The sequence below is a fragment of the Carlito syrichta genome, unplaced genomic scaffold (assembly GCF_000164805.1).
Source record: "Carlito syrichta isolate Samal-C Ts95f unplaced genomic scaffold, Tarsius_syrichta-2.0.1 Scaffold308874, whole genome shotgun sequence".
In the NCBI taxonomy this organism is placed as follows: domain Eukaryota; kingdom Metazoa; phylum Chordata; class Mammalia; order Primates; family Tarsiidae; genus Carlito; species Carlito syrichta.
Window position 1 is genome coordinate 246629 of NW_007252970.1, and position 10155 is coordinate 256783.

Here is a 10155-nt window from a genome sequence, read left to right on the forward strand (position 1 = left end):
AACAGGGTGTCTGAATGAAATGTAATTGTACACCTAATCCTTAACTGTACCCCACAAAACTATAATAAAAATACTGATTAATTAAAAAAAAAAAAAAAATATGTTGAACTGTTAACCTCTGGTACCGGTGAAGTGACCTTATTTGGAAATTGGGTCTTTGCCGATGTAATCAAGTTAAAATAAGGTCATTTGGGTGAGCCCTAATTCTTATAAGAAGAGGTGAAATTGGACACAGACACACACAGAGAGGAGAATGCCACATGAAGATACAGACAGACACAGAGGAAAGAAGGCCTATGTGAAGACGGAGGTAGAGATTGCAGTCATGCAGCCACAAGTCAAAGAATACCTGGAGCTACCAGAAGCTGGAAGAGGCAAGGAAATATAGTTCTGCCAACACCTTGATTTCAAGTTCCTAGCTTCTGGAACTGTGAGAGAATAGATTTCTGTTGTTGAAGGCCATCTAGTTTGTGGTATTGTATGATAGCAGCCCCAGGAAACGAACACAGTCCCAAAACAGAAAGCCTTGCCATATACTTCCCTCTGCTCTCCAGCTAGTCAGATGCCTCTTCCTTTTCTATACATGAATCAACATGAAAATGGTGCCTTGATCCAAGCCCCTCAAAATGTGGCTCTCCAGAATGGCAGAAGAGAGTGTGTGTGTAATTTTAGATTCCACTTCATGCTTTTCAAATAAGTCAAGATAGAAGGGCAAGAGTGCCCCACTATATCCTCTCTGTTCTCAAGTTTGATGAAAAATAACAAGAGAAGTCAGGTATAGAACCCACTACTAAGCAAACAGCTGCTGCTGCTAGCCATCAGCATAGAGACTGTCTTCGGGAAGTCATGGGGTCCATTCTGGGCCCTAATAAAGGCCAGGAGGTTTGCAGGAGAACCAGCCCCATCGAAGGGTTCTGAGAGCTACAAAGTATCATGAGCTTCAGAGCCAGACTGCCAGCTTGTCTCTGCTTAGACTGATACCCTCTTGCAACCAACCAGAGGCTGCTGCTGTGCTAGCAAAGGAGACAACTCTTTTGTAGGACAGAAAGGTGATTGATTTAATCAGTGCTTTGTATGACTTTGAAAAATTACTATTAGGCAACAACCAAAGTAGTAAATGATTCAGGCAAGAGTCATCAATGGATCTTAAAACAAGTAAGTGAAGTTTTTATGAAAAGTGTGATATTTATATAGTCTCAAAGTGTCTCCTCACACAGTTAGTTGTTACGTACAAAAAGAAAACTGTATCGTTACAGTAGAAAAGCCTTGGCTGGGCTCGGTGGCTCAGCCTATAATCCCAGCGCTTTAGGAGGCTGAGGTAAGTGGATTGCCTGAGCCCGCGGGTTCGAGACCCGTCTGGGCAACTTGGTGAGACCTCATCTCTACAATAAATAAAAAATTAGCCAGGCGTGGTAGCGCATGACTGTAGTTCCAGCTACTTGGAAGGCTGAGGTGGAAGGATCGCTGGAGCCCAGCAGGTGGAGGCTGCAGGGCCGGGAGCAGCCACTGCACTCCAGTCTTAGTGACAGAGTGAGACTCCAACTCAAAAAAAAAAAAAAAAGAAAAAGAAAAACCTGGAAGACATCATCTTGACCAAGAAATCAAAGCTGCCATCACCAACAACCATCACATGCTTTTTTATATTTCACTTCTGTCATAAATGCATAACCAGACTCTCATCATGAGGACACTTTGGGCAAACCCAAATTGAGGGACATTCTACAAAATAATCGGCCTGTACTCTTCCAAAATGTTGATGTCATGAAAGACAAGAAACGTTGAGAACTGTTCCAGATTTAAGGAGACTTAAGAAAATTAAGAAACATGAAGACTAAATGCAATGTGTGATTCTAGACTAGATCATGGATTTAAAAAAAAAGCTATGCAGGACATTATTGAGATAATTAAAATTTGAATATGAACTGTAGATTATAAACTAGTATACTGTATTTCCTGAATTGTTAACTGTGTTTATATAATAGTATGTCTTTGTTCATAGGAAACACATTTTGAAGTATTAAGGAGCAAAGGGTCATGACATCTGCAATTTATTTTCAAGTGTTTCAGAAAAAAGTGTGTGTGTGTGTGTGTGTGTGTGTGTGTGTGTAAAGAGAATGAAAAAGCAATTGTAATGATTTTTTATAACGGATGACTCTTAAAAACGTGTGAAAGTTCTTTTTACTGTTTGTGCACAATTTTCTGTAAGTTGAAAGCATTTCAAATGAAAAAATTTAAACCATATTATCTTGAATATTTAACTGCTGTACTAGGTATGAGATATTCAAGGGAGAACAACGTCTTCCCTGGTGGTCTAGTGGTTAGGATTCAGTGCTCTCTCAAGGGAGAACAAGACATGGTCTCTATCTTTAGCTCACAGTCTGGGGCAGGAGGGACAAGTAAAGAGGCAAGTACAATTCTGTGATAAAGGATGCTGTGAGTGTACAGAAGAGGTATGTTAAACCTAGACTTCCTGGGAACGGGGGTCAGAGGGGCTCTCTACAGAGGAGGGAAAGAAGAGTTTAGAGTTGGGAGAATTTATTCAGTGGAGTGCCAGTGAGATATGCAAACAGAGGCGACTGGCAGACTGTAGGATACAGAGAAGAAACCTGGGCCTCCAAGCAGCAAGAGAAAGCCACCTGCCTCCTAAGGACAGACAACAAGGCACAGATTAGCAGGTGTCAGGGGCCAGGCTGAGGTCACTATTGCCTCTGAGGTAACATAAGAAGCATAGACATAAGCAAAACAACTTGAAGCTGAAAGGTTGAACACAAGTGTGCTTAGTGGTGACCTTTGCATGATGTATAATGAACATATGAGAGACATCAGCCCCCAGATTGATAAGTATAAGTAACCTGGTTAAGGGCATGGCCCCAAATTAGTTTGGGGTGCTAATAATAGACTGTGAGGCAGGAAGAGAATGTCTAGTGATCATAAGAAATGAAAGAAGTGATTTTTCAAGAACAGGATGAGCTTTACCAGCAATAAGGATAAAGTAGTAGCCAATTAACACACAACAGGATCGGGAGAGATTGTTGTTAATAGGAAAAATCCTGAGAACAGTACCCAGTCCCATAATAGAGGGAACTCGGTGAGGCAGCGCTGCTGTTTCAGAAGTCGATGTGGGAATGGGAATTTCCACTCAATTACAAGATACAAGAGCCAAGATGAGAAAGTACACCAAGGTTCTTAGCAAGGGCCTAGTGGGAGTTCTTTTTTATTTTTTATTTTTTTAACTTTTGTGTTATGAAAAATTTACAAAAATAGTCTGTGGTTTAAGTCAAGATAATGGTACTTTTTACAACTGTAAATTTCTCACCATTTATCTATAGTTTATATCTTCATATATGATTTTGCAGTCATTACAGATACTGAAAATTTAAAACATAAATTCTCTGATGTTGAGAACTCTTGCATTAACAGTGGAAATCTTTACACCATTCCTCCCATCATAGAGTTAAGGTTAGATGCTCATATGTGAACCAAGTATTGAATGAGAATTAAAGTCTTTATCACATCGTGGTCATTTATATGATTTCTCCTCAGTATGGATTTCCACATTCAATCTATATGGAAACTTTTTAAATGAAAAATCAAGTTTAAATAAACATCAGATATTGAATAACATTAAAAAAAAACAAACAAACAAAACAAAAAAAATAGTGAGAACAGCATTACTTAAACCACATGGACTTGCTGAAGTTTGATCATTTTTAATCTACAAAAATGGCAATTTCATATTTTAAAGAAAATGGATCCCCATATACCCATCAGTCAGCTTTAGCAATTATCGACACATCATCAGTTTCATTTCATCCAAATCCGTACCCATTAACCTGGCAAACTGACGGGTCTGAAACAAATCTCTGATGGAAGTTTTTGTTGTGCTTTTGCTTTAATGATTTAATATCTATAAAAGAGATTCAAATTATATATGCATACACATAATACTCAAATTAAGAGATTCAAATTATGTATACATGTGTTTTTAATTACCTTATTTTCTCAGTAAATAATATATTCACATGGCTCACAATTCAAAAGGTACCAAAAAAAAAAGGACAAATGAAAAGTCCCCTTCTGACCTCTGCCCACTTGCTAACAGCTTTCCCTCCTCCTTGGAGGCAACCACAATTAACAGTTGTTTACGTATCCTTCCAGAGATGTTTTCTGTATATGTTAGTAGAGAGAGATTGCAAACTACTCACACTGTTCTGCACCTTGCTTCTTTCACTTAATAATATATGTGAATCAAGAGCACATAAAGAGTTTCCTACTTTTTCACAGCTATCTGGTATTCTATTTTATGAAACATGATTTATTTAACTAGTGAAATCACTATTGATGAACTTTTAGGCTGTTGCTGATCGGTTGTCATTCCAGACAATGCAGCAATGGCTCATCTTATGAATTCACTTCGCAAAAAGGAAGTATATCTATAGGAGAAATTCCTCAAAGTGAAATTGCTGGATGGAAGGGACTGTGCATTTGTAATTCTTATAGATATTGCCAAATGACCCTCTGTCAGGTAAGAGTTGTTTGAATGCTGTCTGCACCCTTTTCTCATGCACTGTTTCTTTGGTTCTCCTTCCCATTTACTTCCAGGGTCCCATAGGGGATCACTTCAACATCTCAACCTCAGCAACACCCCTCTGACCTCAGCTTCCTATTTATCTCCCTCCTTTTTTGGGCCCCACAGCCACTAGACTGTCCTTCCTGCCCTATCCTCTTCCAGAGACCATCAGCAGCCTCCTGGCTTATTTTCCTCCTTTCACATCAACTCTATCAGCCATTTTAGCTCTGCTAGCCTTGACCTCCTGGACTCACTTTCTCCGTGGTCTTCAGTAGCACCTGCCCTGCCAATCCCCAGCCCTGTGAAAACCCCACAATGCATTCTTTCTGTCGCCTGCTCCCGAGTCCAGACAGTTAGCTATTGCTGGAGAAGGTCATAAAGTTGGCTCCACTACAAAGCCCGGCCAACCAGCCTCAGCTGGGCCCCACGGACTGTGAGGCAGTCCTTTTATATACCTGTATCAAATTTCTCTCAGTGATTGTTTCAAATCTTCTCCCTCTCCTTATATCCCCTACCCCACCTTTGCCCCAGACCCCCCAAAAGAGGGCCTGACTTTAGAATTCAATGACAGGACATAGGTCCTCAAATAATAACTCCCTCAACTTCCCCCTTTTCACCTCGCCTTTCCTGCTTCTCTACACATTCGCCCATGTCTGTTCATTCCCCCACCCCAGTCTCATTGGAATAAAGTACTTCTTCCTCAATGGTACCCTTTCCACTATGCCCTTGGCATTGGGCTCTCTTGCCTTCTCCTGCACATGGCCCCAGGAGCAATCCTCATTCCCTTTAGACAGGCTCTTTCCCTGATTAGTTTTTTTCTCTTAGACTAAAAACACTTCCCTCAAAACTGTGTCATTGTTCCATGTTACCACTAGACTTTTTAAATTTAGTAACTCATATGCCTTCTGGCTTCAATTTCTCCTTCCATATAGGCCTCACAATTTAATAGAAAAACCAGGGAACACTAACAAATGAAAAAGAGAAAATAAAAATCACCCAGAATGCCACCATCAACTGTTAACATCTTGATACATTTCTTTCCAATCTTTTTATATGCACATATATACATTTATCTATTTTTTTTTTTTTACAAAATTGGATCATAGTATGCATACAATTTGTCATAATATATTTTGGGTATCTCAGCTTTGGTACATATTAGTGGTCTGACCTTCGTTAAGTAAATTAACTTCTTTCAGTGAGTCCATTTCCTTCTGTATAAAAGAGGATGATTAGAGTAACTACCTCATAGGGATGTTATAAGGATTAAATGAGATAAAAACATATAAAAATCCTTATCACAGTGCTTGACACATAGCAAGTTGAATTAATGTTAGCTACTATGATCTTTCCACGTCAATAAATATAGCTCTACATAATCATGTAATGAGTTCTGTCACTGCAGTATCTAATAGGAGTGACTAAAGCACTGCAGTGACTCACCAAACATATTCATTTGGCACAAGAGCAAGCATATCTGTGGAACAAACTCATAAAAGCAGAATTTCTGGGTCAAAGACTGTGTGCACTTGTAATTTTGATAGATATTGCCAAATTCTTCTCTGATGTGTGCGGTTACCATGATTTCCTTAACTTATACATTTTTATGCATAATGAGGTTGTTTCACATTTTCACTGATACAGACTCAGACTGTGAAGAATACGCTCATATCTAGATCCCTGCATTGACCCATAATGATGATGATTTTGAGTTGAGATCTCACTCTGTCACCTGGGCTGGAGTGCAGTGGCATGACCACAGTTCACTGTAGACTCAACCACCTGGGCTCAGGCAATTCTCCCACCTCAGCCTCCTAAGTGGCTGGGACTACAGGTGTGTGCCACCATGCCCAACTAATTAATTTAATTTCAATAGCTTTGGGGGTCCAAATTGTTTTTGCTATGGACTTTAAGTGTGCCCACCACCTCCACCTGTGTATATTGTACCCAACTGGCTTTTTTAAATTTTAAATTTTTATTTCTTTATAGAGGTAAAGTCTTGCTATGTTGCCTAGGCTGGTCTTGAATTCCTAGGTTCAAGTGATCCTCCTGCCTCGGTCTCCCAAAGTGTTAGGATTACAGGCTTGAGCCACTGTGACTGGCCAATCCATGATTATTTATCCAAGGCAGAGTAAAGAGCATGAGCAAAGGCACAGAGACTGGGGACTCAAATGGTGTTCATGGGCATCAGTGACACAGTGGGGAGTATAGCAAAAGATGAGGCCAGAAAATAGAGTGGGGCTAGATTATGAATGCTGTGGTCATTCATTCAGTCACCAAATATTTATTGACCACCTACTACAGATCAGACACTGTTTTAGATACATTGTGCACTCTATCCTGGGGGAGCTTATGTTATAGCAAAGAGAGGCAAACAATAAAAATAACAAGCAAACTATAGAGTATGTTAGAACATGGTAAGTCCTATAGAAAAAAAGAAAAAGCAGAGCAGGCCAAAGGAAATCAGGAGTGCTTAGAGTGGGGGCTGGTAGGTGCAATATGAAATAGGATAGCTACCTAAGATGGAATAAGTTTACTCATATTTATTACCATCTTTGCCATATCCATATACCACCTGATACCTGATAGACATCTAATGATTTTACTTTCCCTACTTAAATTTATTTTTTAAAAACTTTGTAACACTAGCATAAATGGAAACCCATTATTGTATGCCATAAATACCTAGAAAGGGAGACTGGAGGATACCTAGCACTGGCCTCTTTCCTTCAAGAGAGCAGTATGTAAATAAGAACAATAACAAGCACTTCCTAATTTGTGTACTTACTATATTCTAGGCAGCTAAGTGTTTTACATGTAACAGGTAATTTCATGTTCACAATAACCCTACGAGGTAGGTACCATTTTTGTATCCATTGGTTAAGGAGAAAACTTGGGTCAAGTGATTCATCGCCTCAAACCTCAGTTTCCTTCTAAATAAATGGGGAGCAATAATGAAAATATAGGAGGCAAGGGCCCGCTGGCTTTTGCCTACTCCATGTCATGTTTAGGGAAGACCTGGAGAAGCTTCCAACTACAACATTCCCTGGCCACCCCCCACCCCAATGACAATGACTGAAATTAGAACTAAATTACTGCTTTAAAATACAGGCTGGGCTTGGTGGCTCAGCCTGTAATCCCAGCACTTTGAGAGGCTGAGGTGAGTGGATTGCCTGAGCCCACGGGTTTGAGACTAGCCCGGGCAAATTAGTGAGACCCCATCTCTACAATAAAATTAAAAATTAGCCGGTTCTGGCTACTTGGAAGGCTGAGGTGGAAGGATCACTGGAGCCCAGTGGGTGGATGCTGGGGTGGCCGTGAGTGTGTCATTGCACTCCAGCCTGGGCAACAAACAGAGTGAGACTCCACTCAAAACCAAAACAAAATAAAAAAAAACACCTCTCCCCAGAGTTAAGTTTATTGGTCACTTTAATTTTTTCATGAAGAACTTTAGTCAGAAAGTCCAAATTGATTTCAGACTTGCTAGGAAGGGGGTTTTGATTAGAAGAGGGGAAGATGTGCCTGGAATCATGGGCCTGAACAGGGTAGAGGCCAATGTGGTGGGAGGTGAGCAGCTGGAGGGATAGAGGCAGCAGAAAGCAAGGTGGGAAGAAACTAAAGACAAACCCTGTCAAATTCAGCTGTTGCCAATTCATGTCCTTTTGAGAAAGATGCAAAATGTAATTAACAATAAATAATACATCATTAGAGAATGTGCCTTGTCCTGTGAATCTGCTTGTATTCTCTCAAAGCATATTACTGTTATTCAACTTCCTAAGTCAGTTTTGTATCTAAAAAACAAACATCCATTCAAAGGAAATAATATTGGACTTTGAACCAGAGATATAAGGGGAACCCCCAAAACCTGGAATTTATTTATTTTAAAATGTGTATTTATTGTTACATGTTTAAACTTCATTCACCTTCAAAGGACTCTCCGTCTGATGCAATACACCTATTGAGACACTTTTTCCACTGCTCAAACCAGTTTTTGAACTCATCGATTTTGATGCCTTTTAGTGCTTCTGCTGTTTTTTGTTTCACCTCTTCGACATTGGCAAAACATTTCCCTTTGGGAACTTTTTTCACCACCACCAACAAAAAAAAAATCTCTCGAGGTGAGATTGGGTAAATAGGGAGGGTGGGGCACGGGGGTCATACCATTTTTGGCCAAAAACTGCTGAACACTCAGTACAGGGTAGGCAGCTACACTTGTAAATTACTCATGAAATGGGCAAACACGTTGAAAGAATCTAAAAGAAAAATTAAATAAATAACTGAAGCTAAATGCAACCTCTCACAAAAATGCTAGCTGGTACACTGATGCCGGTGGGTTCCTATAACACTTACCTAGTAGGGGAGGCTGTACTACAAGGGGCCCACCCTCCCCAAAAAAGACAATTTTGGGTTTTTGGGGTCCTCCCTTCTATACCTTTTCCTGGTTTCAGTTCTCACTAAATAATGACAAATCCACAAAATCACACAGATGAACCCAGGTTCCCTGAAAGGCTTACAACCAAGAAAAATTCAAAATAATGTAGTAATCCTAAAATGTGAGTATCGGAGCAGTCCTCCATTTTCAGTCTATAAAGGGAAGATAAGGCCAGATGTGGTGGTTCATGCTTGTAATTCCAGCACTTTGGGAGGTTGAGGCAGGAAGATTGCTTGAGGCCAAGAGTTTGAACCAGTCTGAAAAACACACAGCAAGATCTCATCTCTACTAAAAAAAAAAAAAAAAAAAAAAAGGAATAATCCAATTAGCTGGGCCTGGTGGCATGTGTCTGTAGTCCCAGTTACTTGGAAGGCTGAGGTGGAAGGATCGCCTGAGCCAAGGAGGTTGAGGCTGCAGTGAGCAGTGATCGTGCCACTGCACTCCAGCCTAGGTGACAAAACGAGGCCCCAACTCAAAAAATGGGGGGAGGGGAAATGAACCCTTTTGTAAATATTTTTAAATGGCTTAGAGGAAATTAGAGACTATAGGAAAGCTTCTCATGGAAACAAAAAAATCTAAGAGCAGAAGGGGTTAGATCACTCTGGTGCAGAATAGGCATTGCCTAATGACTCCAAATCGCCCACAGTTGTGATGGGTTTTGTGGGTCCTATGCCACAAAGGAAAACAATGTTGGATCTCATCTTGATTTCACAGAGTAGAAAAGGGAACATCAAATTCCTTTAGTTCATTTAAAGCCCAGACTTCTTTGCCACTATACAATACAACCATGTAACCCAAAAATGATTTGTACCCCCTAAAAATATTGTTATAAAGAAAAAAAAGCCAAGCCGGGCTCGGTGGCTCAGCCTGTAATCCCGCGCCTTGGGAGGCTGAGGTGAGTGGATTGCCTGATCCTGTGGGTTCGAGACCCACCTGGGCAACTTGGCGAGCCCTCATCTCTACAATAAATCAAAAATCAGCCGGGCATGGTAGCGTGTGCCTGTAATTCTGGCTACTCGGAAGGCTGAGGCGGAAGGATCGCCGTAGTCCAGCAGGTCGAGGCTGCGGTGGCCGGGAGCGGCCACTGCCCTCCAGTCTGGGCGACAGAGTGAGACGCCAACTCAAAAAAAAAAAAAGAAAAAAAAAAAGAAAA